This window comes from Lampetra fluviatilis, unplaced genomic scaffold, assembly GCF_964198595.1.
Source record: "Lampetra fluviatilis unplaced genomic scaffold, kcLamFluv1.1 SCAFFOLD_317, whole genome shotgun sequence".
Taxonomy (NCBI): Eukaryota; Metazoa; Chordata; class Hyperoartia; order Petromyzontiformes; family Petromyzontidae; genus Lampetra; species Lampetra fluviatilis.
Window position 1 is genome coordinate 3,819 of NW_027621676.1, and position 8,682 is coordinate 12,500.

An 8,682-nucleotide genomic window follows, 5' to 3' on the forward strand; every position below is an offset into this window, starting at 1 on the left:
AAAATTTTTACACATAGACCCCATCAAACGGGAGAAATTGGCCCGGATTGCTCTCATGTGCGTTACGGGGCATCGTTTCTCTCGCGCCGAATTCTCTCGAGCTGGGAAATCGCTCATTTTTGCGTCGCCAAATATCGTACGAACGCCGTGAAACTTCCACAGGCTTTTTCAGCAGATTTGCACGTGCACTCAAAAAAGTCAAAATTTGTACACATAGACCCCATCAAACGGGAGAAATTGGCCGGGATTGCTCTCATGTGCGTTACGGGGCATCGTTTCTCTCGCTCCGAATTCCATCGAGCTGGGAAATCGCTCATTTTTGCGTCGCCAAATATCGTACGAACGCCGTGAAACTTCCACAGGCTTTTTCAGCAGATTTGCACGTGCACTCAAAAAAGTCAAAATTTTTACACATAGACCCCATCAAACGGGAGAAATTGGCCGGGATTGCTCTCATGTGCGTTACGGGGCATCGTTTCTCTCGCGCCGAATTCCATCGAGCTGGGAAATCGCTCATTTTTGCGTCGCCAAATATCGTACGAACGCCGTGAAACTTCCACAGGCTTTTCCAGCAGATTTGCACGTGCACTCAAAAAAGTCAAAATTTTTACACATAGACCCCATCAAACGGGAGAAATTGGCCCGGATTGCTCTCATGTGCGTTACGGGGCATCGTTTCTCTCGCGCCGAATTCTCTCGAGCTGGGAAATCGCTCATTTTTGCGTCGCCAAATATCGTACGAACGCCGTGAAACTTCCACAGGCTTTTTCAGCAGATTTGCACCTGCACTCCAAAAAGTCAAAATTTTTACACATAGACCCCATCAAACGGGAGAAATTGGCCCGGATTGCTCTCATGTGCGTTACGGGGCATCGTTTCTCTCGCTCCGAATTCCATCGAGCTTGGAAATCGCTCATTTTTGCGTCGCCAAATATCGTACGAACGCCGTGAAACTTCCACAGGCTTTTCCAGCAGATTTGCACCTGCACTCAAAAAAGTCAAAATTTTTACACATAGACCCCATCAAACGGGAGAAATTGGCCCGGATTGCTCTCATGTGCGTTACGGGGCATCGTTTCTGTCGCGCCGAATTCCATCGAGCTGGGAAATCGCTCATTTTTGCGTCGCCAAATATCGTACGAACGCCGTGAAACTTCCACAGGCTTTTCCAGCAGATTGGCACGTGCACTCAAAAAAGTCAAAATTTGTACACATAGACCCCATCAAACGGGAGAAATTGGCCGGGATTGCTCTCATGTGCGTTACGGGGCATCGTTTCTCTCGCTCCGAATTCCATCGAGCTGGGAAATCGCTCATTTTTGCGTCGCCAAATATCGTACGAACGCCGTGAAACTTCCACAGGCTTTTTCAGCAGATTTGCACGTGCACTCAAAAAAGTCAAAATTTGTACACATAGACCCCATCAAACGGGAGAAATTGGCCCGGATTGCTCTCATGTGCGTTACGGGGCATCGTTTCTCTCGCGCCGAATTCCATCGAGCTGGGAAATCGCTCATTTTTGCGTCGCCAAATATCGTACGAACGCCGTGAAACTTCCACAGGCTTTTCCAGCAGATTTGCACCTGCACTCAAAAAAGTCAAAATTTTTACACATAGACCCCATCAAACGGGAGAAATTGGCCCGGATTGCTCTCATGTGCGTTACGGGGCATCGTTTCTCTCGCGCCGAATTCTCTCGAGCTGGGAAATCGCTCATTTTTGCGTCGCCAAATATCGTACGAACGCCGTGAAACTTCCACAGGCTTTTTCAGCAGATTTGCACCTGCACTCAAAAAAGTCAAAATTTTTACACATAGACCCCATCAAACGGGAGAAATTGGCCCGGATTGCTCTCATGTGCGTTACGGGGCATCGTTTCTCTCGCGCCGAATTCCATCGAGCTGGGAAATCGCTCATTTTTGCGTCGCCAAATATCGTACGAACGCCGTGAAACTTCCACAGGCTTTTTCAGCAGATTTGCACGTGCACTCAAAAAAGTCAAAATTTTTACACATAGACCCCATCAAACGGGAGAAATTGGCCGGGATTGCTCTCATGTGCGTTACGGGGCATCGTTTCTCTCGCTCCGAATTCCATCGAGCTGGGAAATCGCTCATTTTTGCGTCGCCAAATATCGTACGAACGCCGTGAAACTTCCACAGGCTTTTTCAGCAGATTTGCACGTGCACTCAAAAAAGTCAAAATTTTTACACATAGACCCCATCAAACGGGAGAAATTGGCCGGGATTGCTCTCATGTGCGTTACGGGGCATCGTTTCTCTCGCGCCGAATTCCATCGAGCTGGGAAATCGCTCATTTTTGCGTCGCCAAATATCGTACGAACGCCGTGAAACTTCCACAGGCTTTTCCAGCAGATTGGCACGTGCACTCAAAAAAGTCAAAATTTGTACACATAGACCCCATCAAACGGGAGAAATTGGCCGGGATTGCTCTCATGTGCGTTACGGGGCATCGTTTCTCTCGCTCCGAATTCCATCGAGCTGGGAAATCGCTCATTTTTGCGTCGCCAAATATCGTACGAACGCCGTGAAACTTCCACAGGCTTTTCCAGCAGATTTGCACCTGCACTCAAAAAAGTCAAAATTTTTACACATAGACCCCATCAAACGGGAGAAATTGGCCCGGATTGCTCTCATGTGCGTTACGGGGCATCGTTTCTCTCGCGCCGAATTCTCTCGAGCTGGGAAATCGCTCATTTTTGCGTCGCCAAATATCGTACGAACGCCGTGAAACTTCCACAGGCTTTTTCAGCAGATTTGCACCTGCACTCAAAAAAGTCAAAATTTTTACACATAGACCCCATCAAACGGGAGAAATTGGCCCGGATTGCTCTCATGTGCGTTACGGGGCATCGTTTCTCTCGCGCCGAATTCCATCGAGCTGGGAAATCGCTCATTTTTGCGTCGCCAAATATCGTACGAACGCCGTGAAACTTCCACAGGCTTTTTCAGCAGATTTGCACGTGCACTCAAAAAAGTCAAAATTTTTACACATAGACCCCATCAAACGGGAGAAATTGGCCCGGATTGCTCTCATGTGCGTTACGGGGCATCGTTTCTCTCGCGCCGAATTCTCTCGAGCTGGGAAATCGCTCATTTTTGCGTCGCCAAATATCGTACGAACGCCGTGAAACTTCCACAGGCTTTTTCAGCAGATTTGCACGTGCACTCAAAAAAGTCAAAATTTGTACACATAGACCCCATCAAACGGGAGAAATTGGCCGGGATTGCTCTCATGTGCGTTACGGGGCATCGTTTCTCTCGCTCCGAATTCCATCGAGCTGGGAAATCGCTCATTTTTGCGTCGCCAAATATCGTACGAACGCCGTGAAACTTCCACAGGCTTTTTCAGCAGATTTGCACGTGCACTCAAAAAAGTCAAAATTTTTACACATAGACCCCATCAAACGGGAGAAATTGGCCGGGATTGCTCTCATGTGCGTTACGGGGCATCGTTTCTCTCGCGCCGAATTCCATCGAGCTGGGAAATCGCTCATTTTTGCGTCGCCAAATATCGTACGAACGCCGTGAAACTTCCACAGGCTTTTCCAGCAGATTTGCACGTGCACTCAAAAAAGTCAAAATTTTTACACATAGACCCCATCAAACGGGAGAAATTGGCCCGGATTGCTCTCATGTGCGTTACGGGGCATCGTTTCTCTCGCGCCGAATTCTCTCGAGCTGGGAAATCGCTCATTTTTGCGTCGCCAAATATCGTACGAACGCCGTGAAACTTCCACAGGCTTTTTCAGCAGATTTGCACCTGCACTCCAAAAAGTCAAAATTTTTACACATAGACCCCATCAAACGGGAGAAATTGGCCCGGATTGCTCTCATGTGCGTTACGGGGCATCGTTTCTCTCGCTCCGAATTCCATCGAGCTTGGAAATCGCTCATTTTTGCGTCGCCAAATATCGTACGAACGCCGTGAAACTTCCACAGGCTTTTCCAGCAGATTTGCACCTGCACTCAAAAAAGTCAAAATTTTTACACATAGACCCCATCAAACGGGAGAAATTGGCCCGGATTGCTCTCATGTGCGTTACGGGGCATCGTTTCTGTCGCGCCGAATTCCATCGAGCTGGGAAATCGCTCATTTTTGCGTCGCCAAATATCGTACGAACGCCGTGAAACTTCCACAGGCTTTTCCAGCAGATTGGCACGTGCACTCAAAAAAGTCAAAATTTGTACACATAGACCCCATCAAACGGGAGAAATTGGCCGGGATTGCTCTCATGTGCGTTACGGGGCATCGTTTCTCTCGCTCCGAATTCCATCGAGCTGGGAAATCGCTCATTTTTGCGTCGCCAAATATCGTACGAACGCCGTGAAACTTCCACAGGCTTTTTCAGCAGATTTGCACGTGCACTCAAAAAAGTCAAAATTTGTACACATAGACCCCATCAAACGGGAGAAATTGGCCCGGATTGCTCTCATGTGCGTTACGGGGCATCGTTTCTCTCGCGCCGAATTCCATCGAGCTGGGAAATCGCTCATTTTTGCGTCGCCAAATATCGTACGAACGCCGTGAAACTTCCACAGGCTTTTCCAGCAGATTTGCACCTGCACTCAAAAAAGTCAAAATTTTTACACATAGACCCCATCAAACGGGAGAAATTGGCCCGGATTGCTCTCATGTGCGTTACGGGGCATCGTTTCTCTCGCGCCGAATTCTCTCGAGCTGGGAAATCGCTCATTTTTGCGTCGCCAAATATCGTACGAACGCCGTGAAACTTCCACAGGCTTTTCCAGCAGATTGGCACGTGCACTCAAAAAAGTCAAAATTTGTACACATAGACCCCATCAAACGGGAGAAATTGGCCGGGATTGCTCTCATGTGCGTTACGGGGCATCGTTTCTCTCGCTCCGAATTCCATCGAGCTGGGAAATCGCTCATTTTTGCGTCGCCAAATATCGTACGAACGCCGTGAAACTTCCACAGGCTTTTTCAGCAGATTTGCACGTGCACTCAAAAAAGTCAAAATTTTTACACATAGACCCCATCAAACGGGAGAAATTGGCCCGGATTGCTCTCATGTGCGTTACGGGGCATCGTTTCTCTCGCGCCGAATTCCATCGAGCTGGGAAATCGCTCATTTTTGCGTCGCCAAATATCGTACGAACGCCGTGAAACTTCCACAGGCTTTTCCAGCAGATTTGCACCTGCACTCAAAAAAGTCAAAATTTTTACACATAGACCCCATCAAACGGGAGAAATTGGCCCGGATTGCTCTCATGTGCGTTACGGGGCATCGTTTCTCTCGCGCCGAATTCTCTCGAGCTGGGAAATCGCTCATTTTTGCGTCGCCAAATATCGTACGAACGCCGTGAAACTTCCACAGGCTTTTTCAGCAGATTTGCACCTGCACTCAAAAAAGTCAAAATTTTTACACATAGACCCCATCAAACGGGAGAAATTGGCCCGGATTGCTCTCATGTGCGTTACGGGGCATCGTTTCTCTCGCGCCGAATTCCATCGAGCTGGGAAATCGCTCATTTTTGCGTCGCCAAATATCGTACGAACGCCGTGAAACTTCCACAGGCTTTTTCAGCAGATTTGCACGTGCACTCAAAAAAGTCAAAATTTTTACACATAGACCCCATCAAACGGGAGAAATTGGCCCGGATTGCTCTCATGTGCGTTACGGGGCATCGTTTCTCTCGCGCCGAATTCTCTCGAGCTGGGAAATCGCTCATTTTTGCGTCGCCAAATATCGTACGAACGCCGTGAAACTTCCACAGGCTTTTTCAGCAGATTTGCACGTGCACTCAAAAAAGTCAAAATTTGTACACATAGACCCCATCAAACGGGAGAAATTGGCCGGGATTGCTCTCATGTGCGTTACGGGGCATCGTTTCTCTCGCTCCGAATTCCATCGAGCTGGGAAATCGCTCATTTTTGCGTCGCCAAATATCGTACGAACGCCGTGAAACTTCCACAGGCTTTTTCAGCAGATTTGCACGTGCACTCAAAAAAGTCAAAATTTTTACACATAGACCCCATCAAACGGGAGAAATTGGCCGGGATTGCTCTCATGTGCGTTACGGGGCATCGTTTCTCTCGCGCCGAATTCCATCGAGCTGGGAAATCGCTCATTTTTGCGTCGCCAAATATCGTACGAACGCCGTGAAACTTCCACAGGCTTTTCCAGCAGATTTGCACCTGCACTCAAAAAAGTCAAAATTTTTACACATAGACCCCATCAAACGGGAGAAATTGGCCCGGATTGCTCTCATGTGCGTTACGGGGCATCGTTTCTCTCGCTCCGAATTCCATCGAGCTTGGAAATCGCTCATTTTTGCGTCGCCAAATATCGTACGAACGCCGTGAAACTTCCACAGGCTTTTCCAGCAGATTTGCACCTGCACTCAAAAAAGTCAAAATTTTTACACATAGACCCCATCAAACGGGAGAAATTGGCCCGGATTGCTCTCATGTGCGTTACGGGGCATCGTTTCTCTCGCGCCGAATTCTCTCGAGCTGGGAAATCGCTCATTTTTGCGTCGCCAAATATCGTACGAACGCCGTGAAACTTCCACAGGCTTTTTCAGCAGATTTGCACCTGCACTCAAAAAAGTCAAAATTTGTACACATAGACCCCATCAAACGGGAGAAATTGGCCGGGATTGCTCTCATGTGCGTTACGGGGCATCGTTTCTCTCGCTCCGAATTCCATCGAGCTGGGAAATCGCTCATTTTTGCGTCGCCAAATATCGTACGAACGCCGTGAAACTTCCACAGGCTTTTTCAGCAGATTTGCACGTGCACTCAAAAAAGTCAAAATTTGTACACATAGACCCCATCAAACGGGAGAAATTGGCCGGGATTGCTCTCATGTGCGTTACGGGGCATCGTTTCTCTCGCGCCGAATTCCATCGAGCTGGGAAATCGCTCATTTTTGCGTCGCCAAATATCGTACGAACGCCGTGAAACTTCCACAGGCTTTTCCAGCAGATTTGCACGTGCACTCAAAAAAGTCAAAATTTTTACACATAGACCCCATCAAACGGGAGAAATTGGCCCGGATTGCTCTCATGTGCGTTACGGGGCATCGTTTCTCTCGCGCCGAATTCTCTCGAGCTGGGAAATCGCTCATTTTTGCGTCGCCAAATATCGTACGAACGCCGTGAAACTTCCACAGGCTTTTTCAGCAGATTTGCACCTGCACTCAAAAAAGTCAAAATTTTTACACATAGACCCCATCAAACGGGAGAAATTGGCCCGGATTGCTCTCATGTGCGTTACGGGGCATCGTTTCTCTCGCTCCGAATTCCATCGAGCTTGGAAATCGCTCATTTTTGCGTCGCCAAATATCGTACGAACGCCGTGAAACTTCCACAGGCTTTTCCAGCAGATTTGCACCTGCACTCAAAAAAGTCAAAATTTTTACACATAGACCCCATCAAACGGGAGAAATTGGCCCGGATTGCTCTCATGTGCGTTACGGGGCATCGTTTCTGTCGCGCCGAATTCCATCGAGCTGGGAAATCGCTCATTTTTGCGTCGCCAAATATCGTACGAACGCCGTGAAACTTCCACAGGCTTTTCCAGCAGATTGGCACGTGCACTCAAAAAAGTCAAAATTTGTACACATAGACCCCATCAAACGGGAGAAATTGGCCGGGATTGCTCTCATGTGCGTTACGGGGCATCGTTTCTCTCGCTCCGAATTCCATCGAGCTGGGAAATCGCTCATTTTTGCGTCGCCAAATATCGTACGAACGCCGTGAAACTTCCACAGGCTTTTTCAGCAGATTTGCACGTGCACTCAAAAAAGTCAAAATTTGTACACATAGACCCCATCAAACGGGAGAAATTGGCCGGGATTGCTCTCATGTGCGTTACGGGGCATCGTTTCTCTCGCGCCGAATTCCATCGAGCTGGGAAATCGCTCATTTTTGCGTCGCCAAATATCGTACGAACGCCGTGAAACTTCCACAGGCTTTTTCAGCAGATTTGCACGTGCACTCAAAAAAGTCAAAATTTTTACACATAGACCCCATCAAACGGGAGAAATTGGCCCGGATTGCTCTCATGTGCGTTACGGGGCATCGTTTCTCTCGCTCCGAATTCCATCGAGCTTGGAAATCGCTCATTTTTGCGTCGCCAAATATCGTACGAACGCCGTGAAACTTCCACAGGCTTTTCCAGCAGATTTGCACCTGCACTCAAAAAAGTCAAAATTTTTACACATAGACCCCATCAAACGGGAGAAATTGGCCCGGATTGCTCTCATGTGCGTTACGGGGCATCGTTTCTCTCGCGCCGAATTCTCTCGAGCTGGGAAATCGCTCATTTTTGCGTCGCCAAATATCGTACGAACGCCGTGAAACTTCCACAGGCTTTTTCAGCAGATTTGCACCTGCACTCAAAAAAGTCAAAATTTGTACACATAGACCCCATCAAACGGGAGAAATTGGCCGGGATTGCTCTCATGTGCGTTACGGGGCATCGTTTCTCTCGCTCCGAATTCCATCGAGCTGGGAAATCGCTCATTTTTGCGTCGCCAAATATCGTACGAACGCCGTGAAACTTCCACAGGCTTTTTCAGCAGATTTGCACGTGCACTCAAAAAAGTCAAAATTTTTACACATAGACCCCATCAAACGGGAGAAATTGGCCGGGATTGCTCTCATGTGCGTTACGGGGCATCGTTTCTCT